The sequence below is a fragment of the Elgaria multicarinata genome, chromosome 1 (genome assembly GCF_023053635.1).
Source record: "Elgaria multicarinata webbii isolate HBS135686 ecotype San Diego chromosome 1, rElgMul1.1.pri, whole genome shotgun sequence".
NCBI lineage: Eukaryota > Metazoa > Chordata > Lepidosauria > Squamata > Anguidae > Elgaria > Elgaria multicarinata.
Window position 1 is genome coordinate 71117577 of NC_086171.1, and position 25008 is coordinate 71142584.

A 25008-nucleotide genomic window follows, 5' to 3' on the forward strand; every position below is an offset into this window, starting at 1 on the left:
CACCTCGCAGGGATGTTGTGTGTGTGTGGCTTTGACTCAGGGGAGAAGTCCTTCCTGCGCTCACTTGGAGTTTTGGAAGTTCCAAATTTTGCAGGTTTAAGCCCCGCCAAAAAACAGGGGATGATGGGACTGCCTTGAGTCTTGGCGTGCGGCGTATGTATCCCTGGATAAGCTGTCATGGTGGTGAGTTTGAGGGGTTTTTTTAACGTGCAAAATTGACGGAGCTATGGAAAGGGGTGTTGGATTTTCATAAATTCCCCAAAAATCAGGGGATGATGGGACTGCCTCGAGTCTCGGCGTGCGTATGTATCCCTGGATAAGCTTTCATGGTGGCGTGTTTGAGGTTTCTAACGTGAAAATTGACGGAGCTATGGAAAGGGGTGTGAATGGGGTGCCCGATTTTCAAAAATTCCCCCAAAAACAGGGGATGATGGGATTGCTTTGAAACTTGGCGTGTGTGTGTATACCCCCATGAGGTGTCATGGTGCCAAACGTGAGGTTTCTAACTTGAACAGAAAAAAAAATGTATAATTTTTTAGCTTTCAATGCAAGCCTATGGGGGGAAAACGGAGCTCCGATCCGGATCCGGATCTCCGAGCGTAGCGGAGCGGAAGTGGGCGGAGCGGGGGCGGGGCGGAGCGGCCCGATCCGGGAAATGGCGGATCTGCAAGTGAAGCGGAGCGGGGGGTCCGTGCACACCCCTAATATCCGTGAGACAGCCTTTGGAAATGCAAAGTTCAGTTAGTCCATGGTGGTGGGGTTGGGGTTGGGGGTTGGACTGCTAACTGGGACTGGCTGATGTGGACATATGATGCCAGTACTTCTTCATCTGCACTGGTTGCCAGTCTATTTCTGGACTCAGTTCAAAGTGCTGGTTTTAACTAGGAATAACGGATTTTGTGAAATCCGTTCCATCTGTGTTTTGCTGACTGTCAGGCATCTTTCATTTGGTAGTCCACTCACTGACAGAATCAGGTTTTTGGTTTTACAAATGGGCATTTGTGCAAAACCCTCCCCCCGCCCCAATGCGCCCTTAAGCCAAAGTAACGAAACTGATCCACAAGTCCAGGGAATCCACGTGACTCGGAAAAAAATATAATCCAGAAATCTGGTCTCATATGAATCGTTTGCAGATTTCCCCAACAGCCCTAGTTTTAACCTTTAAAGACCTAAGCGGCTTGGGCTAGGTTACCTGAAGGAATGTCTCCTGCCATATATAAGTACCAGGACATTAAGATCATCATCTGAGGCCTGTTTTCAAGTGCCCTCACCATATAAGGTGAGGTGGGTATCTAGAAGAGCTTTTCAGTGGTAGCCCCCCATTTGTGGAAGCCTCCCCCCAGAAAGGTTCACCTGGTGCTTTTGTTACGGGCTGGTTCACATGATCATGGCTTAAATAAATCACAGTGGGTTGTGACATGCATGCACGCTCTCCAGCGCAATTAGCACAAAACTGTGGGAAAAGCATCTGCACAACTCAAGCCAAATTCCAATTTAGAAGAGTCCTTTGGAACTGACTTCCAAGCTGAAAGAGGCCATGGCTAGACCAGGCCTATATTCTGGGAGTGGCCCAGGATCATCCCTGTGCATCCAAATGACACACAGGGGATCCCAGGAGCAGGCAGGGACGACCCCTCCATTTGCCTGGGATAATCCTTAGGTCTAGCTAAAGCCAGAGATTTAAAAGGCTTTTTCCCCCTTGTCTGTAAAATGGGCTCAGTTGGCCAACTGGATGCTCATATGAATAATTACAAAGCAGTCCTGTCACATTTCATATATATTAGACTACAACTCCCGTCATCCCTATGCTGGCTGGCAGTAATAGGAGTTGTAGTCCAACACATCTGGAGGGCACCAGGTTGGGGAAGGCTACTAAAAAGCCTGCAAATTCCATACAATTCAGATTTAAAATATAAACATTATAGACAGTGGAAGACAGGGTGTGTCGCCACTGAAAGTGATGGAAAGTATATTTGAAATCACCTCTTTTTAAATAGCATTTCAAATGGGGACCTGTTGTTCCATCTCCATGACATTTGGCCAGCATGATGCCTTTCGAGAGTAGTATAAATTCTGCAAATTTCATGCCACTCAGATTTAAAATGTCAATGTGATATACGGCAGAATACACAGTAGGTATGCCATTGAAAATAATAATTTCCAAACCACAAATTGAAATCTGAAAAGCAAATGCACTCATTCTGAATTGATTAAATATGAATGGAAGTTTTGTAAAGAAAGAAATGACAAAAATAATTTGAAATAAGAAAGAAAGAAAGAAAGAAAGAAAGAAAGATCTACATCCCTGTTTTTAAGTGGCAAGCTAATTAAACACGCATTGCATGGGGCTAAAACGGAATCATAGGCCCTTTCTACACCTAAGGATTATCCCAGGAAAATGGAGGGATCATCCCTGCCTGCTCCCGGGATCCTCTGTGTGTCATTTGGATGCACAGGGATGATCCCAGGATGATTCCGGGATAAAAGGCAGGTGTAGACATGCCCATAGACTGTTAAGACAGAAGCCGTGTTAGGACTTAGGCCTGGCCAGCACATGTAAGGAGCTGTACTGTGAAAAGTCACCATAGCAGCATTGCATGCCGGGTTTGGACGACACAGCAACCTGCATTGCGGGTAATTAGGGTAATCCTGGTCATGTGACCGACACAAGTGGGGTGTGTGTGAAACAACCGATGCCGTGTTGTTTCCCCCAGTGAGTGTCTGAATCCAGTCGCAGTTAGGAACCCTGATAAAGCAGGGTTCCCATGGAGGATTCTGCTCACATTCAAGGTCCGTCATAGGACCACTCAGAGGTGATGGTTAACAACAGGGATAGCCAGTCACAGTGACTGCAACATCTTTAAATGCAGGAAATGTGCTTAAATGCAGGCTGCAACGTGGTTAAACACAGGGAAATTAAAAATGGTACAATGAAGATATTGCCACACTTCAGGTTCAAGGGTCTTTCCTGTATTAGTTCCCACAATTAAGTTTAGGGGTATGTGTGTGAATGCACAGAGGTGTGTTGAGTGAGGGCTTTTCTAAATGAGGCTGTTATTCCCTGTATCTACTTTCAGTTTCACTGCAGAATTGAGATCTGAGCTCTACACAAAAAGCTTTTCCTTTCCTGCTTTTCTGCTATGTAAACTCTAGGTGGCACTCTGTTATAGTGGAATACTGCAAATACACAAGTAGGAAAATACATTTTCTTTCAATTTCAGAAATAAAGCAACCTGGGAACATGCTCTTAAAACACAGAAGCAAAACTGGAGGATCGTGTCATCATCTAAAAAGTGTCTAAGCAACTGTGAGCAAGGAATTACAAGTGCAATATAAATGGCCTCATGTAGAAACGCTCTATAAAAGAAAGAGAAAGAGAGGCTTTAATAACCGAATATGTTAATTGAGCCTAAATGCGCTTATTAATAGATTAAATATTGGATTGTATTACATTGGGTTGCCTCGAAATGTTAGTTTATTTCAATGAGTCCAATCTACATGGGTTGTATATTGGATGCAACCAATTGTTTGAGAAATCTGCTTTGGGATGTAGTGGAGCAGTCAAAAGAATTTTCCACTGAATGGTGGCTTTTACAGGATGAAACATACAGCTTAGTGTTTAAGGGAACTACTAAGGAAATAGAAAGGGGAGAGATCACCCCATACAAACACAGCAGCTTTGAAAACCAATGGATGTTAAAAGATAAAAGCATTAAAGGGCCATCAGTCGCTCATTCCACACACCACCGCAGATGAACTCCTTTCATTTTGGGCTCGATCTACGTACTTCTGACTCCTCCAAACTGCAAATTGGGTACAATATTAAAAACATCCTAGCAAAATTAAAAACTCAACTTGCCTTCTTCCGGAAACGGTGAAAAAAAGAGCAATAAAATATGTTGTCAAATAAAAACAAATTAATTAAAGCACATACACACGATTTCCTGTGTGATTATTTCTGTGAGAGCACGCAAACATAAGACACTAATGGCATACGCCCAGAGATTTCTATCCAGAATTCATGCTAACTGTGGTCTCAGGCTCTATGCAACCAACGTAAGATTCGGAATGCTAGAAGTTGTTGAGCCTCCCACGTTTTGTGTGGCAGGACTCATTATCAATACAATCTTTTCATCAGATGAATTCACATTTCCATCTTCTTCCTGCAGGTGCTTAAATCTCTGTCTTCTTATTTTAATGATGCATTCTAGATACCAAAGGGTGAGCTGTTTAACATTGGTTACACATTTATGTTGATAAAGTATGCTTGTAAGGGCCCAGCTGGATCAGACCAATGGCCTGTCTAGTCCAGCATAATGTTCCCAATGTGGTCAACAAGATGTGCCCACGGGAAACCCACAAGCAGGTCATCAGCACAATAGCACCTTCCCAGTCATGTTCCCTTGCATGCTGCCTGCAATACTGGAGGTAATTAATATACCGGCATCAGGAATGGTAGCCCCTGATATCCCTGATCCTCCATGAATTTATCTAATCCCTTTTTATGGTACTGAAACATGATTCCCATGTGTGTCCCCTGCCTGGCACTGAGTCCTGTTAGTAATTTGGCTTCTATTTGAGATCCAGTGCTATGAGCTGGAAGTCACACCTCTTCTGAATGCTGGATGTCCTTTCCTTGAAGGGGATGAACATAGCAGCTATCCTTAATGGTCCAGCTCCAAACCACTTCATTAAAACAAACAGATGAAGCAAAATTATGGCACTTTGGAAACTCTACCAGTTTTATCCCCAGCACTTAGTGAGGGGCAGTCTAGTGACTCACCTACAAGCTTTCTGGGACCCATAAGTAGGGATGAATGAATCTTTCAGGTTTGCTTTCCCCTACATTCCAGCGTTGTTGTTGTTGTTGTTTTAAAAAATCATGGTCTCTATCCCACCCAGGAAGAAATTTGTGGATTTTGCTAAATTTTTATCAAAGCCGAAGTAAAATGAAATTCTCATTCACTGCACGATACAAATCCAATAGGTTCCCAACATGAGAGGACTGTACTGTGTTTGCCTGCCATGTAGCTGTTAAAGATGAGGAACCTATTTGAAACAAAGAGGTGGCAACCCTAACATGGTTGAATAAACCGGTATGTATGTATATTATTTGAATAACTTGAAAATGATGTAGAACATTGGGCTAAAGCTATGACTTCTATCTAGATGGATTGTGTGCATATTATCATTGAAAAATTGTCCAAAACTGATTTGGTAATATGCATTTCAATCAGATAAAATGACTACAGTCCCAAATTTTGATAAATCAGTCTGATTTATCAAAATTATCCCATAGAACATAGGAAAATTGGCCTATGCATTGCCCAAATCATTTTGTTAATTATCTGAGTACCAAGCATACAATACACAGCAAGTTGGATTTTGCCAGTCACATTTGCTAGTTCAATCACCTCATCCATCTCTGCTTGTGACATTAGCACTGTTGATGCAATAGGGAGATAAAACTAAAACAACATTGTATCTCAGATAAACATCCATATCTCCTGGCAGGAAACAAATTACCAAAGGGTCTTTCTGATTCCCTCGAACAAAGCGGTTTTGGAGTAATCTGTGTCAAACTGAAGTTTGCATGTTATAGAGGAGACCCCTGACGACAGATTATGAGTATGAATGAAAGATTTTGCGCATTAGCAGAGAGACTTGCAAAGAACACTAGTGGTAAATGCCCCAAGGGAAAAAGTGGTACTTTTTTAAAATGTCAGCGCATGTCTTCTAATACATGTCTTTTCATCCTCATAAAAGTAACATTTCAGAATTCAGGCCTGATCCTCTTTCTCTACAAATCCATAAGAGGTTTTTGGGTTTTTTATTAGCTGCAATCAGCAAAGGGAAAAAGTCCTTGATTTCTAGCTAAACAACAAAGCAGTGTGGACTGAGTGATGATGAGTGTGAGGGAATTTAGAAAATGAGAAACCTTTTAGCATTGACTTTCATGTTCTAAAGATGTTTGAGCAGAAATATTGCTACTCATCTTGGGTCTTGTTTAAAAGTTAAATGGAATATCACTTTATACCGTAAAGTTTACTGGGTGACCAAAATAAATAAATAAATAAATAAAGTTTGTGAACAGGAGACAAGGAATTATGACATATATGTCCAAAAGCGATGCCTTTATTAGGATCAACCAAAATGCCTCACAATATTGTGCTTTTGAATTGTCTAGACCAGTGGTTCCCAAACTTTTTCAGGTCACCGCCCCCTTGGTTCCACAAACTCATGCCCAGCGCCCCCCTACCCTACCCTATAAAAATCATTATTCAGAATAGTGGTTTTCAAGGACCCACCAAGGAAGATAATAACAATAAAATTCAAAACAGTAACAATTAATTGAATACTTTATTCAAAATCCAATTGGTGTGCCCTGCGAGCGAGCAGGCGGCGGTGGCTCCAGCAGGAAAGAAGCCCTGGGCCCTCCTAGGCAGGAGAAGAGTGGGCAGAGCAGCTGAATTCGCCGCTGTTTCCTGCTCTGCTGCCTCCTGTGGGCGCTTCCCCCACCCCCTAATTCTGGTGGGAGGAGAGAGCGGCTGCATGAGTGAGAAAGTCCTTCCTGAGCAGGAGCGGTGTGGGGAGAGCAGCTGAATTTGCTTGGTGAAGATTGGCTCTTTTGGGGCCAATCTACACCAAGCAGGATATAACACTTTTTAAATGGTATGAAAACGGTATATGTAATGTGTCCTGGGCCTGAACAGTTGTCATAACCATTATAAACCGTTATAAGCAGTAGTGTAGATCCTGCCCTGATCGGTCCCTGGGTTTTAGGACCTTCTGGAGAGACCACCTCGAGCGCCCCCCTGCTGCCCCTTTGCCTGTTAGCGCCCCCTGCTGTCCCTTTGCCTCCTATGCAATCCCCTATGCTGCCCCTTTGCCTGTTTGCCCCCCTATGCAATCCCACCGCCCCCAAGGGGGCAGTACCGCCCACTTTGGGAACCACTGGTCTAGACTAGAGTTCTAAAAAAAGGTTTTTTAAAAAAGGCATGGAAGAAAAACAGAAAAGTCTAAGAATTAGGCCACATGTTGTGGCCACGAGGTCTTCTGTGATAATTTGGTTGGCTCTAATAAAGCGATTGCCCAACTGTGGATTTTGGGTTATTTCTTCCTCATTGTAGCCATCTTTGCTTTTTATGTGCCTTGACAAATATGTTGACTGTTTGCTATTACTTGAATCCTTTTTCATTGTGTCTTTTAAACTATCATGGTAATGCTCAATTCTTACCACTGTTTGGTTCTCACATGCGGGGCCCAGCCTGTGTTTCCCCTCATCAATGTATATGCCTTTGATTGCATGAGGAAATATTCACATAACTCAGGAAGCACATGGATACAGCCACAGTGATTCCCACAACTGCGGCTGTATCAAGTGCAGCCTCAGTGGCAGAATCACAACATGCTGTACCCATGTACTAACCAGGTCATGCTACCATGCTATCTCCAGGTGGTTGTAGGAACACACACATGGCTTAGGGGGTATATGGTGACTCATCTTTAGGGCCATATGAATCAGCCCATATTGTGCTTATTTTGTGAACCGCCCAGAGAGCTCTGGCTATTGGGCGGTATAGAAATGAAATAAATAAATGAATAAATAAATAATAACCATTCAAAAATAAGCACTTTGAAGTCCCATTGGTTACAATGGAAGAGTTAAGAACATGCTTAAGTATCTCAAAATTCAAGGCTGGATCATGCCTACTCCTCCTCCTAATAATAATATAAATAAAATCAAGGCATTCAAAATCTTCTCCAGGATGGCATTTGTTTGGGACTGCAGTTGTGACAAATGCTCCAGAGTTCATGTAATATTGTGAACCGCTCAGAGATCTTTGGCTATTGGGCGGTATAAAAATGCAATAAATAAATAAATAAATAAATAAATATTCACAGGGACTCTGTCCACACACCCACATATCCTCTCCATCATCATGACTGGCATTTCTTCAACGTGAAACAATAAATACAAATAAACTTGAAAAAGTTTTCTCTTAGCAAACAGAGCAAACAGACAGGCATGGGGAATAATAGATGTCTGGGCCTTCTAATTCAGTGGACCTGGCTTTGGGGCCTGGCATATCTCTTTTTAGAAATTAACCCCCAATTTAAACTGCAAATCTATACACATCAATTTAGATGTAAGTCCCATTGGGTTCAGTGGGGCTCACTCCCAGGTAAGTGGGCGTAGGATTGCATCCTACAGCAGACTTTGTGATGAGCTTGGCTGGTGAACAACGGCTACCGTTTCACCTCACCAGGAATAAGGAGGAAATTGAACATGGCAAACAATTCTTGAAGGCCGTGAACACTGTCTTTGTTTTATCTCATGTACGCTGAACAAATGAACGGCTGAAGGGGTCCCAGGGCGCCACACATTTTAGGCTTCATCCCAGGGGCTGTGAAATTCACTCCATAAGGCTGCAAAGATAGAAAACAACAATACTAGATAATTGGTCTTCCAAACCCAAGCCAGGCATTTGAGATGAGAGAGAAACAGCAGCTGCTGCCTTCATTTCTTCTGTTGATATTACAGCACAGTAGCTTCCATTTCGGAAATGTTTTCCAGATCCCTACAGGCAGAAACAAAAAGCCCTTTGTGCCGAACTTGTCCAGAAAATATTCATCCAATGATGGAGTTCTGAACTCAACTTTCTGAACGAACAACAACACAACAAGAGTTTGTGTAGCTGCAAATCTCCTGGCAGTGTGTACTAGGTCAAGTATACCAATACAAATGTTGTTATGTATCCTTACTTCTAAAAGGAGCACCCCCTGTTCAGGTGCATACAAGGCATGGTACTCTGACCTGTTTTCTTTTTGCAACTGACATTCTATATTCCATGACTACGCAAGTGAATTCTGTCCCCATTGGGCTCCTTTTTTGGGGTGGGGGCCTGCCCCTTTAGGATTTTTAAAAAGATTCCCCCCCCGGTACATCTGTAAATTCAGTGTGTATGCTGATACCTCCCCTGTGTTTCTCAACAGCCCACAATCCCGCTGGCACTCACCAGCTGTGTTGGCTATTAGATGGATAATAACGTCATGCTGCTGGTTCCATCAAATTCCAACGGTTAGATTCTTGCTAAGAATGAAGGTTCCTTCAAAGCCCCTTGACACCATAACATGCCAAGCACAGTGTGCAAACCAGAAGGCACATGCCAATCTTCTATGACTTATTGATAAGGATAAGGATGCCAGAGTCATTGCAGTTATTTCTGTGTGACTTCCAGCATCAGTTTCAGAGTCAGTACTTTTACATTACTGTCAGCTCCATCACTGTGGAACTTCTAGATAATCCCTCACGTCCACCACCACCCCTTTCCCCAAGCAATATTGAATCATTTGAGTGGAACTATTATTTATCCACATAATTTAACCACAAGACCCCCTCTTGATAATTAGCATTAGTTATACAGATATTTGAAAGTGATCAACTGCTTTACTAACTAAGGGCTCATCTACACCAAGCAGGATATTCTACTATGAAAGCGGTATATAAAAGGAAGGAGCCACACCAAGCAGGATATAGCGGTATGAAAGCGGTAGATGGCATGTGTCAATAGGCCCCAACAGTGGTCAGTTCACTTCAATACCACTATAAAGCAGTAGTGTGGCTCCTGCCTTTTATATACCGCTTTCATAGTGGAATATCCTGCTTGGTGTAGATGAGCCCTAAGCTTAGAAAATGTCTCTTAGGCAGGCAACTAGTAAAAAAAATGGAGATCACAATCCCATGCATGTATAGGCAGCGGGCGGGGGGGGGATCTTACAACTCCCAGTATTCTGTATCTTCTTGCCATCTCATTCTGGGGGAGGCTGGAGAGGTTCTGAGCCCATTTCTGGAGTCAGGAATGGGTTGGATGAGAGTTAACAGACTGAAATTAAATCCACTGGTCAGGATGCCTGCTGGTCAAAAGACAGGATGTCAGCTTGTGTTGGATGGGGCTGCACTCCCTTTGAAAGATCAGGGTTTTAGTTTGAGCATATTGCTGGAGCTGGCTTTGCCACTGGATGACAGCTGTGGCCAGGAGTGCTTTTGGTCAGCTAAGGCTGATGCACCAGCTGAGTCCATTCCTGGCATGGTCAGTCTTGGCCACAGTCATATGTGCATTAGTTACATCTCGGATGGACATGCTTTATATCAAGTTGTCCTTGAAAACCACCCAAAAGTTCAGTTACTGAAGAATGCTGGTGCTGAAATCTTGAGTGGTGCCAAGTGTTGGAATCATGTGCCCTTTTAGTGGTACTAAAAGGTCACATGATCCCAATGGCTGGCTCTTCCTTTCTGAGCACAGTTCAAAGTGCTGGTCATTACTTTTAAAGCCCTATACAACATGGGACGAGCTACTTGAAGGAGCATCCAATACAGTGTGAATCTGCTAGGGATGTCTGGCACGGGGGAATCTGACCCTCTTGGGGCTTGTTGGACTTCCCCCGAGCCCCTGTTCGGCTTGCGTTAGTGAGTCAAACCTGCAGACATCTGCCACGGCAGGTCACTGTGCACAAGTCTTTCCTTCTTCCTCCCAGGCCATGGGATACAACCTCGCATGTGGAACTCCATGCTCTAAGACCGTTAGATCATCTTCCTCTTTGGGTTTCGCCAGCATTTTGAAGACAGTTCACTTTCAACAAGGCTTCCGTGCTGTTGGTATTTACATCATTATTTGTCGGTTCTGACTCACTTGGTGAATTTTTGTTGACCCACAGGATGCTTGAAGCATACTCAGGGCCCTGGAAAGCTCCCTGCTGGCTGAACAGCCTGAGTTATGGAATGATTTTGGCCTAATCTACACCAAGCTGAATATTGCACTATGAAAGCGGAATGAAGGCGGTATATAAAAGGCAGAAGCCACACCAAGCAGGATATAGTGGTATGAAAGTGGTAAATAGTATGTGTCAATGGTCCTCAACTGTTGTCAGTGCACTTCAATACTGCTATAAAGCAGTAGTGTGGCTCCTGCTTTTTATATACCACTTTCATAGTGGAATATCCTGCTTGGTGTAGATTAGGCCTTTGTCTCAGTAGACCTGCCTTGACTTGACCCTCTGAGCCTTAAGCCCCAGCTAAACAGGATAGCTGTAACCTACTACTCATCTCCCCTTAAAATGTTTTTTTTTTAAAGCAAACAGTTCAACTGCTGTAGTTACATACATTCCCATGTCATGCCCCTAGATTATGCATGCAATAGAATGGTTCCAGATCACACAGACATCAAAGCAAATGCTTAATATTAAAGACTAGCTGGTTAACAACTCTTGGTGCACTCCTATGGATGTTTAATCAAAAATAATTCCTTCAACTCCTAGCATTCCCCAGGCAGAATGGTTGGCTGTGGGAATGCTGGGAGTTGTAGGACTTATTTCTGACTAAACATCCATTGGACTGCTGCATTCAGCTCTAAAAGTAGCCAATGTTGTCACAGTGGGTCTGGGTCTGAGTAGGCCAACATTTTACAGTCCCTTTCATTGCTCTTATCTTCTCTGCTCACTTTCTTTATGCACACATATTTTCACAAGAGGATGGCATAATGATTGCTCTCTTCCAAGCCAATAATAATAATAATAATAATAATAATAATAATAATAATAATAATAGATAAACGAAATCAGTCTGTCCCAAATAGATGACCATCTTACAAAGGATTCTGGGGATGCCCTGTGTGTAGCAGGACTTGAGCTGACAAAGATGTTTGCTAACCCACTCTTTTAAAGGATGCAAACAGAAAAAGAAAGAGGAATTTTAAAAGCTTCACTTGCAAGGGGTGGAAGGAGGCAGTTGACAGGAAGGAGGTGATTCTTTGATAAATTGGGTATTCTGATGTACCGGAAAAGGACAAAGCCACGCAATATAAAATAAGTAGGAACAGAATGGGGAAAGTATGCTAAATCATTCAACTTTTGTTGCTAGGATAATTCCAAATTTCCATAAGAATGTCAAACAAGGATCGAAAAACAAGATAAGATGTTACTGCAGTTAGTTTCTCTTTCAGAAAATAAAAACCCCTAAATTTTACCTGTGAGCATAACATCTTAGCAAAACTTTGTACCATATCTTATAATGTACTTTTCTTTATTATTATTATTTTTAAAATGACATTGTAAGTGGATATATTGATCTTTCCTATCCGCATTCTCCTATTTGCTGAACAATCTCTATATTCTGATGATATGCTTTATGAGTCACTTTATTCTACTCATCCCTCTATTGCCATGCCAACACATTTTTATGTTCCCCCATGGTGTCCAGATAAATAATGTTACACTGTTGGTAACCTTAATTGCAAACTATATTGGAATTAGCTGCACTACAGCAATTATGTGATCATTATAGGCATCGGACTCCAAAGACTAAGGATATAATGAGCTTGGAAATACAACATAGGCTTGCAGAAACTTATTCACCAGATTTTAAGGCCACATATTTCAGCAGTCTGAAATTCTGAAGTGGAACTTTTATGATTTTACGGAATCATGGCTAATCCTAAAATCCACTTTCACACTTCTTTAGGTTGCCACTGAAGGCTGGAATTTCATGTCCGAGGAATTCGGAGGGAAGATACAAGAGTTTGAATTAGGCTAATAACGTGTGTGTGTTACACACCCTGGATTTTTTCCCCTTTCTCGGTTTATAACAGACTTCCCTGACCGGGTGCCGTCCAGATGTGTTGGACTGCAATCCCATCATTCCTAGCCAGAATGAGTTGATGGAATGGAATGATGAATGTTGAAGTAATTGGTTTTTTTACCATAGGATAGTTATAAATGGTTATTCAGTTTTCACTACAGCTGTGCACAAATAGCCTCTCAAAATTCGCTCCCCTATTAGTGGGCAAGCAAACTGGGCGGACAATTTCAGCAAATTTCTCCAAGGGGAGGAGGAGAAATTCTCCACAGTTTCTCAGAGTTGGGGCTCACCATTGGCATGGGTTGAAGCACAGCTTCTTTCTTTTTTTTCCTTAAGTTTTTTTGGGGGGTTTTGTGTGCTGCCATTGCAAGGAGCAACAGCAGCAACTGTGTTGGCAGCCATTTTGCATCCGCCACTATTTAGTTTTGTTCTGGGGTATAGTGAGGAGGGGCAAGAGGGAAGACAGCCACCACAGACACACAAACACAAATGGTGGAGAAAATTCCTCAAATTGGCATTATCTCTTTCTTTCTTTCTTTCTTTCTTTCTTTCTTTCTTTCTTTCTTTCTTTCTTTCTTTCTTTCTTTCTTTCTTTTTTAAGAGTGGGGAGGGGGAAGAAAAAAACAACACCTTAGAGCTTTTCTGAGAAAAATGTCTTCTTAGAGGGCACTTTGTAATTTATTTTGAAGTTGTTTTGGTGTTTTGACCTTACCAAAGCACTGTGAGGTGGCCAAGGGTGCCGTACTTGCTTCCTGATCTGAAAACGCCCTATGGGAAGAATTACCTCATGACGTCTTCCTCTGGGCTTTAATTGATATTCATTAAACAAAAAAACTACAGTTTACAACACAATGTTAAGGCTTCCATGGCAGCCATTTTGTGGTGACGCCCAGAGCAGTTCCTCACATTGCCAAATGTGCCCATGGCCTCGAAAGGCTGCCTTCCCTTGCTCTATCCATTTAATGTGCTCCCACATTCCCAATCTTTTCCTCTTGCCCTGTTGCAAAGAAGTGTAACGGTAAGATATCACAAGTTCTTAAAGGAAACAAGCAATCCTGCATTGAGCAGGGGGTCGGACTCGATGGCCTTGTAGGCCCCTTCCAACTCTGCTATTCTATGATTCTATGATTCTATGAAATAATAATAATAATAATAATAATAATAATAATAATAATAACCCTAAATAAAAGTACTGAAAAGAGGTGAGTGCACACAGGCTCTCCTCATGTGAATAATTAATTCCAATCACAGAATTTGGGGCGGGGGGTTGGTGATAAATGTGTGGCTCTTTCAAAAAGCGTCCCAACACCTGTTTTGCCCATCACAATTGAATACGGCAACATCGAGACGTATTCCCCCGCCCCCCACCCCAGTGTTCATCGCTGGCTGCATTACCAAAGGATTTAGCAATAATATTTTCCTCCTTTGCTTATCACCAAATTAAAATTACTCTGGCCACCTAATGTGTTTACAGAAGCAAGTGGGGAGGGGGGGGGGAAATAGCACTACTGCTTAGAAATGCAATTGCTTTTTCCCATGAAAGGCCGCTGAATAATTACTAGCTAAATACCCAGGACATTTTGAAAAGATGATGGCAGGGCAAGTTATGGGTATAATGTACTATATAATGCAACGAATGCTACGACTAAAATATCAATTTCCTCAGAAACTGGAACTATAAATAAGTGCTATGAAAACACACAACAGCAACTCTAGAATGAAATAAGAGAGCTGTCGAGAGTTTGCAACATAAACTTTTATATATATATATATATATATATATGCCCTCTGGCTTTGGATTTAAACAAGCAATTCCCTCAACACTGAAGGGCTAGACATTTTTCCTGAAAGGTTTGATCTCAGAAATTTCAAGTTCAACAAAATGTAGCATCTCCCCCACTTCCTATACTACCTTGTACTCTTCAGGATCGATCCACAATTTGCCTTCCGCATGACCTTGGCTTCTTTAGATTAAGGGGAAATTGTGTTACCTTACCAGGACTTTGCTTCCTCTTGTGCAATTGTAATGAGCTGGATCACATGCGCAGAAAGAGGCGACCACATGGTCTATAATTGAAAACTTCCCCTTCTATCGGTGCTCATAGCCTTGAATGGGATAGCACCTTCTAGCGGGTGCTTTGTAGTGCAACTTTGGCTGCGCACAGTACGACATCCTGCAAGGAATCAGGATATTCAAGTGGTATATAGAACAGACTAACCAGACGAAGGCATGGGAGACGTGCAGGAGATTGACGACGTTGTCAAACGGACCCTCAGACTTCCATGAGTGGCCAGTCATCACCAGCGTGCCTTAGTTTGCACGTGTGAAGAGCCCCCTTCTGTGAGAGGAAGGTGAGTCCCCCCAAATCAGAGTTCACACCATTAAGCAGGGTGCCCTGACTCTCTGTGTAATGTTTTCAGGGGACTGGAGGGACTGTCATGGGAAGAAGATGGCAGGGAAATCTGCTTCCACCAGTGCTATTGATCCAGCAAAAATCTGGATCCAACCCCTATGTACATCCAGATTAGGACTGATCCAAAAGCACTCACCAGGTTTTATTTTCATTTTCTCATAGGATAGTAGTTCTCGGACATTCCCCCACCCCTCCCCATGGACCTCTTAAAAATTGCTGGAGGTCTTAGAGAACTTTGTTGTTGTTCTACGAATCAAAGTATACAGTTTAATAACGTTTTTCTTCAGAACTGCATGATCATGAAAACTAGAGCCATATTATGGAAATCATGGCCCTGTGAGCTAAATCTGGCCCACCTGGGTTCTTGACCTGGCAACCTCTCTCTGGCCCCTTCCCTTTTTCCACAACAACCTATCATTTCGTGGTTTCCTGGCTTTTGCCAGTGTTCGTCCCATTCTAAAAGGTTGAAATGCCTCTCCTAAGGCTTAGTCACTGGCAGTAAGAGCTTTCAGCTAAATACGCTTGTATTTTGAGAATTTAGGCCCCACCCCTTTTGCCTTTAGCCCTGCCCACCACTGGAATGCAGCCCCCAAGAGCTTCTCTGAAATTGAATTTGACCCTTGGGCTGAAAGAGGCTTGACCCCTCTCCTGCAGAGTAGCCTATGAGGGCAAGAAATCCCCTCCCTGACATTTTGTTTGCTTAGTATTATTAGCTTTCCTCGAAATACTTGATGTACAATCACCAACCTCCACTTTTGACTCAGGATTGTGCTTTTGGTGAAATTGGATGCAACTCTAAAGGAAATCCAGAACCTACACAAAGTTCACCCACCAGGGGTAGGGGAAAGCACAATTCAAGCACAGCAATGAGGGATTTGGGATGCCCTCTAGGACACTCTTAGCATCAGTGGTTCACCCTGTTGCATCAGACCAAGGATCCATCTTGTGGCCATCCAGATGTTTCCATCAGACCGTGTCACCAATGGTGAGGGAAGTCGTAGGCCCAAACATCTGCCCACCCCTGAACTAGACCAGCATGCTCTTTCCAACAATGACCAGACAGGTGCTTCTGAGAACCCCAGAGGAGGTCACGAACACAACAGCCCTCCTTTGCTCTCTGCCCTTTCACCAAGTGGTATGTCAGTGGTATAGTACTTCCAAACATGGCGGCTCCATTTGGCCATTATGGCTAATAGCCATTGACCGACAAATCCACTCTGAATTGGGTACCCAAACAAGGCCTGCCCAAATCATTTTCCTGCCTGAGGCAAAGTACAAGATGGCACCCCTCCCTTTGCTGCTCCAAATTCCACATACAGAAGCCAACTGGACTAGCAGTTGAATCTTACTTCGATACTGGTGATGGGACAATATCTTCTGCTGCACCTGATGCCAGAAGGCTAGCTCTGGAGGTGTAGGACAAGCCATGTGGCATGCACAGCTCTGTCCTCAAACATCTCATTGCTTCTCCCAGCTGCCTCATGGTAGGGCCAGCCCTGTGCTCAAACAAATCAAATCTAACATAACCGAATTTTAAAAGGCTGTACAGATAAACCCACAGACCCTCATAAAAGCAATAGCACCACAGCAAGCACACTTAAAGAATTCTGCCAGTTTTATTTTCAATCCCTTTCCTAATAATTCCCCAACATTTACTTTGCTTTTTTCACTGCCGCCACACATCGAGTTGACATTTTCATTGAGCTATCTATTACAGCCTCAAGATCTCCATCCCTTGTCACAGCCAGCTCAAGCCCCATCCGTGTATATACTGCTTAGGATATTTATTTATTTATTTATTGCCCCCAATGGACATCACTCTGCACTTCCATACAAATTATGGGCAGACTTTGAGATTTCAATACTTCTAGTTGGCCCTGTGCATGGAACAAAGAGCATTTTTGGAAAATGCTCTCTTGGTGGCAGTGTCAACCTAAGACATTTTGCTGTTCAAATGGCGCTCTTCCCTGCTAGGACCAATGTCTGTCTTGATGCACCATTCAAACACCAGTTCCTGTTTTCAGTTTCTCCACTACCACCATCACCTTGTCACCTGAAGCAGGACTCTTCACCCTGCTGCATGGCAGTGCTGGCCCTCCTTGTTGGCCATCATCTTCTTCAACCTTTTACTGTAGTAAAGGTTGAAGAAGATGATGTAGGTTCCAGGACCTTACAACGATATCTGTGAATGTTGCTGCTTCTCTTCTGTTATACTATCAGCCTATCTAGATAGTACACAAAGTTTGCAGACCTTGCCCCAGTCAGTCAGTCAGTCAGTCAGTCAGTCAGTCAGTCAGTCAAAGCCATCTCTCTGTAGCCTCCTTCACACATGAAGGGGATCCATATGATTAAAAGGACAGTGGGGACATGTTCCAGGCCCTGCCCCCATCCCATCTGGAGAGAGAAACCCTTCATGCACAGACCTCAAGAGGAGCCAGAGTCCTGCACAACCAGAGTTCCAGCTCCTATATGGAAGCACGTCCAAGGGATTTCCACACCTAGGCTGTTACCCTGCAGATGTCCTCACTCAATGTAGAGTCGTCAGGGCGGAGAGCCATGTGATGTTAGGAACTGGACCAGTAATGCTGCTTCACTGTCCATTTCATCTTGTGGACACACTTCACATGATGAACACAGGGAGGGGACTTACCTTCAAAATAGTCAGATCTCTCACTATACTGTTGTTTTTATGTTTTTGATGGTTTTAAATTTTGTATACTTTTTTAATGTTTACTGATTTTAACTTTTGTAAACTGCCCAGAGAGCTTTGGCTATGGGCCGGTATATAAATGTAATAAATAAACAAATAAATAAATAAATAAGATTGTAAGCCTATGCGGCAGGGCCTTGCTATTTACTGTTTTACTCTGTACAGCACCATGTACATTGATGGTGCTATATAAATAAATAATAATAATAATAATAATAATAATAAGAAGAAGAAGAAGAAGAAGAAGAAGAAGAAGAAGAAGAAGAATTCATCAGTGTCTGACCCTACAGATGCATCCTCGGTGTAAGGGGATAACGATGCATCCCTTCAGAGGTGAATCCCTTCCAAGCGAGAATTTCCCATTTTCCTAGTATGATGCCCTCCTGCTCCAAGCCTCTTACAATAACTGAAGTGCTGTTATCACAGGATGAGACTTCTCTACAATGCCCTAAAAGATTTTTCTGCCTGTAGCAGTTTCCCCAGGTCAGTCATTTTAGCCAAAGAGTACAAACTTGTTCTCTGAGAGCCAGGAGTGCATTGCAGCAAGCGCACACCCATGACTTCTGTCCAGCAGGCAAAGAGTGTTACATCTGACACCCAGTGCAGAACACTGGATAGACCACACATTCCTGAAGTCTTTATATAGCCAGCCTGATGCAGAGGTTGGTATGTCGGACTAGGACAACTCAGGTTCGAATCCTGACTCTGCCATGAAGATCATTGTGGTCCAATCACTACGTCTCAGCCTAACCTACCTCACAGAGTGGATAGAATGACAGAAGGGAGAGGGGGAGATCTGTGTCAGTTGCCTCAAGCACCTTGTAGGAAAGGTGGGATATAAAAGGAATGAATAGATAAATACTTTGAATTGCTTTGTGTTATCCTTTGATAAATTGATTTCTCTTTGGTATGTTACAAAAGGTTTTTATTATTATTATTGGTTTCTTGGTTTTGCTTGTCATGTCCCATCACCTTCCTGGTAGAACCACCCTGGAACTGACTGAGACCTTAGAGGAGGAAGAGACTATTTCTGGCCCTAAGGATTTGTGGGGGTCAAGGGGAGTCAGACGATGCCAATAGCCCTTCTGATGCCACCACCCCATAAGATGTCCCACTCAAGGAGGCCACAGTGTTGTAAGAACCAAAGTGTCCAGACTGATCCCATCATCCCACTCCAGACACATGAGCGTCATTTCAGGACCTCAGAAGTAAAGGCAGCAGCATGTTGGATGGAGGTGTAGAGTTGGAGATGTAGTTCTCATCTGGCTGCACGTCAAATATTCTTGAGCCCTACTCATGAGGAGGAAGAAGGGCTCTAATGACAAACCAGATGTGGGGTAGTAACATCAGCTGTAAAGCTGCTCAGTTGGAGTCTAGCCACTGCTGAAACAACATCTCTCTTCCTGTGCTCCATGCTGGACAGCTCCCTTGCTGGCAGTACCATAGTAGACTTGTGATAGATTGTGTGAGTTTAAATTCTACCCCCTTCTTCTCTCCTTGTAATCAAACCCTCTCAGGAACCAGTTCTCCTGCTATCTTCTTAGCATGTTTTGTCATCATGGCTCTCATTCATGCCATTTTTTCGGGGCTTTCACAGCTCATCCCTACATCGTAGAATCTGTACATCGACACCTGTGGCCACTCGACAGTGTGCTTTTGCAATGGCAGCCAGGTGTGTCAACTGAGCCTAGTCTGAAAAGGGCATGTGGCACTTTGCATTCCTAGGATGAGATTGCCAAATCAGATGACACAGCTGCTGCAGCTAGACCCGGAGTCTGATCCACCGTCAGACTTAATTTAATCTGCCGTTTAAATTTAGAATTTAGCTACAGACTCAAAGGAAAATAGACGGGCTACAATTTCTTGTAAGGCTTAGCTGATCCAAATCTTCAGCTCTTCAGAACTCAGAAAAACCTCTCAATGCTTTAAGTGATATAATTTCATTTAAGAATGAGAGAAGGCAGATCTTGAAAGCTACCCTATTTGTGTCCATCTGTCCAGTTTCCCTGCAGAATTGGCCTGCCGAACAGCTGGCTGGCAGGCTGTCCGTAGCCTAGATTTGCTCTGGTTGTGTGGAAGGACCACATATGGCCTATAGGGGTGGCGGTGGCAGGATTTGTGGGCCAAGGCTAGCAGGCCACACAAGGGCTGCATGCAGCCTGTAGATTACTCTATCATACTCTTTTTCACAGTGCAGCTTTGGATTCAGACTGCAACCCTGTATATGCTTTCCTCGGAGTAAAGCCCATTGAGCATGTGTGTGCTTTAGCTGCATTAGGATTGTGCTGCAGGTTTTCAAGCTCTCCTTTTTGTAGTATCCCTCAGGCATAGGGACCATACGGGTGAGCTTACCTGCTCAGCCTGCCACTTGCCCCTAGACTACCAGGCAATAACTTCAGAGTCTTTTCCTTGCTGGATTCCTTTATTACTAAAACCTCCTAGAACAGTGACACTCCAAAACCCTGTAGCAAGGCCCACACCACCAAGTGGCTGAAACAGAGGCCCCGCCCAGGCCTTCGATGAGGACCTGGAGACTAGCTGCTACAGGCCTCTTAAAGGTACATACATCCACATATCACATCCCCTCTTCTCCATAAAAACAATAACTTTTGTTCAATTAAATCTTAACTCGTCAATCTCAGCTCTTCACCACTATCCCATAACATAGTCCTTAAACTTTGCTGGTAGTCTCACTTCTCGCCCACTCCGTGTCCGTTCAATTCCATCTGCTGTTCCATCTGACGAAAGCTCCAGCTCACCTTGAGGTCCTTCTGGCAAGACCACTGCCTCAGGGGATGCCAGCTCCTCTGCAACCCCTAGATCCACATTGGTTGCACCCACAGGGGAAAAGCAATCCCTCCTGAGGTGCCCCCTGTTCCTTCTATAAGTTTGACCTTGGGGAGTCTCAACTACATATGAGCGTGGCTCTCTTCTTTTCTGAGCTATTTATTTATTTATTTATTTATTTATATTTATTTATTACATTTTTATACCGCCCAATAGCCGAAGCTCTCTGGGCGGTTCACAGCTACTGATGCTGGCATCCAACCTAAAACTGTTTTCAACCTGACCCTATCTCCTACTTGCAAAGGTGGAAGAGGTGCTGTGTGCTTGTCATAATATGCTTTCTGCTGCCTCTGTCGATCTTGTAATCTAGGGTGCGCTCTATGTGGCACCCTGGGCTTCAGGGCAGATGTAATAGCTGGCAGTGTGCTCTTTAGTAAACGTTTTATGAGCAATTGGGCAGGAGCAAAATCTAAACATGAAAACAACTGGAAGTCGTGCCACAACTACTGTGCTATACTAGGCTTCTGGGCTTCCCATGAGCCTAGCTTGATGGCATGTAGTCATTACTTCCATGAATAAGGCATTTACATTTTTGGTGAGACTGGAAGGCTCAGATTGTGTCGCTTTTATGTTGGATAGCTAAGATGTTTGTTTCTGAGGTCATTGCTGTTGCAATTATAAGGAAACTGCCAGAACTGGTACCGTTGAAAAACAGGGTTTCTACATATACATCCACATATGTATATACATCCACATATCACACTTTTGATGAAGCTTTTCAAGCCCTGATATAGCTGCTCAAGGCCTGTCTCAGCTGCCATTCCTGCCTGGAGCTGAAAAATCCTCATGCCTCCCTCCCCCCACCTAGTTGTTTGGGATCTTTTCAGTCCCAAAGCAGAAGAGAAAAATATTCTCGAGCGCCTGAAAAAAAAACTTCGGTTATGCCCAACATTTTTCAGAAAGGACTTCCTTTCACAGGGACCACTTCTCTTTCTCCAAACGTGTCACAAAACTTACTTCCAATGCTCATTCTGTCTTAAAAATGCTCAAAAATGTGTTCTTTGTGACATGTTTGGAAAAAGATAAATGGCCCTGAGGAAGGAAAGTGCATTCTAAAATGTGTTGGGCATAACAAAAGTTTTTTCCGGACCTGAGAACATTTTCTCTTCTGATTTGAGGACATATCATGGCATCCCCCTCTTGTTGTTCCCATGGATCTTTTCAGGTCCCCTGCCTTGATGTCTAGCGTTTGAGTTTGTTTTTTAAAACGGCTCTCTTATTCATATACTAGGTTTATGAGGCTGCCTGCAAGTAAGGGTGGCACTCTGCCTGTGGAATGCCCTCCCCAGGGAGGCTTGCCCAAAGCCACGCTGGGTGAGAATGATTGGAGTTGTAGTCCAAGACATCTTGAGCAGTGGAAGCTGTTATTGGTAAATCCACTCCGGGTTTTAGTCTGAATCAATCAGAACGCTCAAGGAGCTATTCATGGTGCTTCACACTTTAGATAGCTCCTTTAGAGTTCTGACTGAAACCCGGAGTGGATTCACCAGCTTCCGCTGGTCTGGCATACCCTCACTAGAGATGGATAAATCCAGCAGTCTCCCTTTCTGCCACATTCACATTTTAAAACAAAAACAAACAAACCCTGAAGATCTTTCCATCCCAACTTAAGAAGAAATTTGCAAATTTGGGTGAATTCTTATCCAAACTCTGACTGAATTCTCACCCATCCCTATCTTTTTTTGTTTATTTTTTTACTTTCACTACAAGGAGCTTTCTAGAGTCTCTCTCATAGGTTGAGATTTTAAATGCACTGAAAGATTTCAAGCCAATTAGTCCTGAAAAGACATGCCTGAAATCCAAAAGAGGAACAGCTCACCCTCCCTGTAGTTCAAACAGCTAGGGGTGATTTATACCAAGCAGGATATAATACTTTAAAAATGGTATGAAAACGGTATTTGTAATGTGTCCTGGGCCTGAACAGTTGTCAAAACCATTATAAACCGGTATAAGCAGTAGTGTAGATCCTTGCCCAGGTTTGATTATTTTTTTTAACAAAAATTGTATACTTCCCTCAATGGTTATTACATGTCTGATCACCGCATAGTCAACATTGAGATAGAAAAAGGAAGTTACATTCTAAAATGAGAATTTAATGTGCCTTAATAGACAGAATAGTAGACAATAAACACAAAGCCGTTGAAGACAATGTGGTTTTTCAAAGAATAAACTGAATTCACTGTGCTACTAAACAAGAATCCATACTGAAATAATTGCATCAGCAACACATTGGCATTTTTCTTTCAGAAACTAGCTCTGTATAAAAGAGTTGTCTATTAACAACAGTTTCCTTACTTTTCTAAGAAGACAGCATTAGTTCCATCAAGAGATTTTGCTGGTTTCCAGTCCTTGGAAGAGTTATTACTTCCTTTTCCCAGCTGAAAGCTTTTTAGCAAGCACCATGAACGGTGTGTGTTCCCTCGGCAATCCAGACGGAAATTTTCAGGGAAGGACGCCTCAGCAAAGTTGCAAAGGCCCTTCTTGATATAATAGTGAGGGTCTGAGCCAAGGAGGCAAGGACAGGGCCTACCAGATTCCAGACGCTGTGTTGATCTAGCACCTGTCCTCAGTTGTAAACTTTTGACAATCAGCTGTTCGGCTAATATTAACCAATGAAAGATCTAGTTGAAAAAGAATGGGGAAGTCAATATCAAATAGCTTCACACAGAGAAAGATAGACACAGATTTTATACATGTGTGTTTTTTAAAAAAGGTAAGACCCATATTGTTTCAATTTAAACCTTTATATGTAATATTTATTTTGTTACTGTAATACAAATAGCCTGCAATAGTGCTGGCTATAGTCTGCTTGGCTCAGTTGGAAATCTACTCAGTAATTTACAAGCTTATTTCGTGAGCAAGCAGAAAAGGTTCATCTGTTTACTCAGAGTTCTCTCCTTGCTCAACTGCACCTCCATATCTTATGTATTTTTTTTTCTCATGTCTTGGAGACTAATCACAGCTCAAATAGGGGTGTGCAAAAGCTCCCAAATGCTGATTATTATTTTTGTAGCACTCCAGGGGATTGTGCAGTCCCTGAATTACTCGCTCACAACACACCTCAGGACAGCCCCTGAACCTTGGTTGCAAGAGCATATTGTCAGTCTTTTCACAAACACCCATTCCCCCACAACAATCCAAGATTTGGTCCCACTGATTTGCAAGCACTGAAGCTGCAATCCATATGAAAAGTAGAACAGGGCTTCTGTATCTTTAACTGCTGTATTGAAAAAGGAATTTCAGCAGGTGTTGTTTGTATATATGGGGAACCTGGTGAAATTTCCTCTTCATCACACCAATTAAAGCTGCAGGTGCCCTGCCCTCTTTTAAATCTGGTCACTCTAGTATAGCTCCTGCAGCTTTAACTGTTGTGATGAAGAGGGAATTTCACCAGGTGCGGCATGCATACAAATGACACCTACTGAAATTCCCTTGTCTATACAACTGTTAAAGATACAGGAACCCTGTCCTCCTTTTCATATGGTCACCCTAAGAATGACCCTATTAAACACAGTGGAAATCACTTTTGAGTAGACATGCATACATTTACACTGCAACTAAAGATGGTTGAACTTACCCAGGTCCACCTCGCACACCACTTTCTGGACCTCCACCAGCCACCCTACCCTGTTCAGTGCAGGGCATGAGCCATTGGCTGGCCTGCAGGCATGCAGCTGCCAGCACCCTCACAGAACCTCCATTTGGTGGGAAATGGCCACTCGTTCATTTAGGTAAAGGGGCTTTTTCTGAAAATGGCAGCCGTAAATAAGTAACAACCAGTTTCTCAAAAAAAAAAAAAAAAGGACTCTTTGAGTTGCGTATACACAGAGCTGCTTATACACAGTGATCTTGCTCATCAACATAATATTCAAAATTTTCCTCCTCCATTGACCAACAGTAACATACAGACAACCAATGCTATGTAAGCTTTCCTAAAATGTCCATCTATAGCTCCCAACAGCATTACTAAACGGCTTTGGACCTCGATACCTGAGGGAGCACTTCTTCCTATATCTGCCTACCTGAGATCTGTCGGAGGAGCCTTTCTCCGTGCCCCACCAACGCGAGATATATGCTATGGTGGGACATAGGAGAGGACTTTCTCTGTTGTGGCACCCCAGGTATGAAATGTCCTCCCCCTGGAGGCCTGGCTGGTGCTGGCACTGGCTTCATTTTGGTGCCAGTTTAAGACATGGCTTTTTAACAAAGTCTTTGATGGCTAAATCCACCAGCCTGCACACTGTCTTGTTGGAATTGGATTTTACCATTTTAAAATTTCATATTGGTTTTAATATACTGATTTGTTTTAGAACTGTATATTTATTGTTCTATTTTATATGTATGATTTTATCTGTATGCTGCCCTGAGCTCCTTGTGATGTAGGGTGGGATTTAAATGTA

At 43.0% G+C, this 25008-nt stretch overlaps 1 protein-coding gene across 5 annotated transcripts in view; it reads right to left on the reverse strand.

Moving 5' to 3' along the window:
- The window catches only part of ARPP21 (cAMP regulated phosphoprotein 21), a 246702-nt gene extending 223654 nt beyond the window's left edge, over positions 1-23048 (reverse strand). For all 5 annotated transcript variants that reach the window (XM_063130022.1, XM_063130056.1, XM_063130046.1 and 2 more), the window contains exon 1: positions 22904-23048. The gene's annotated coding sequence lies outside the window, so the exon portion shown is untranslated. The remainder of the gene's footprint in view (positions 1-22903) is intronic.
- Between the last annotated feature and the right edge of the window lie 1960 nt (positions 23049-25008).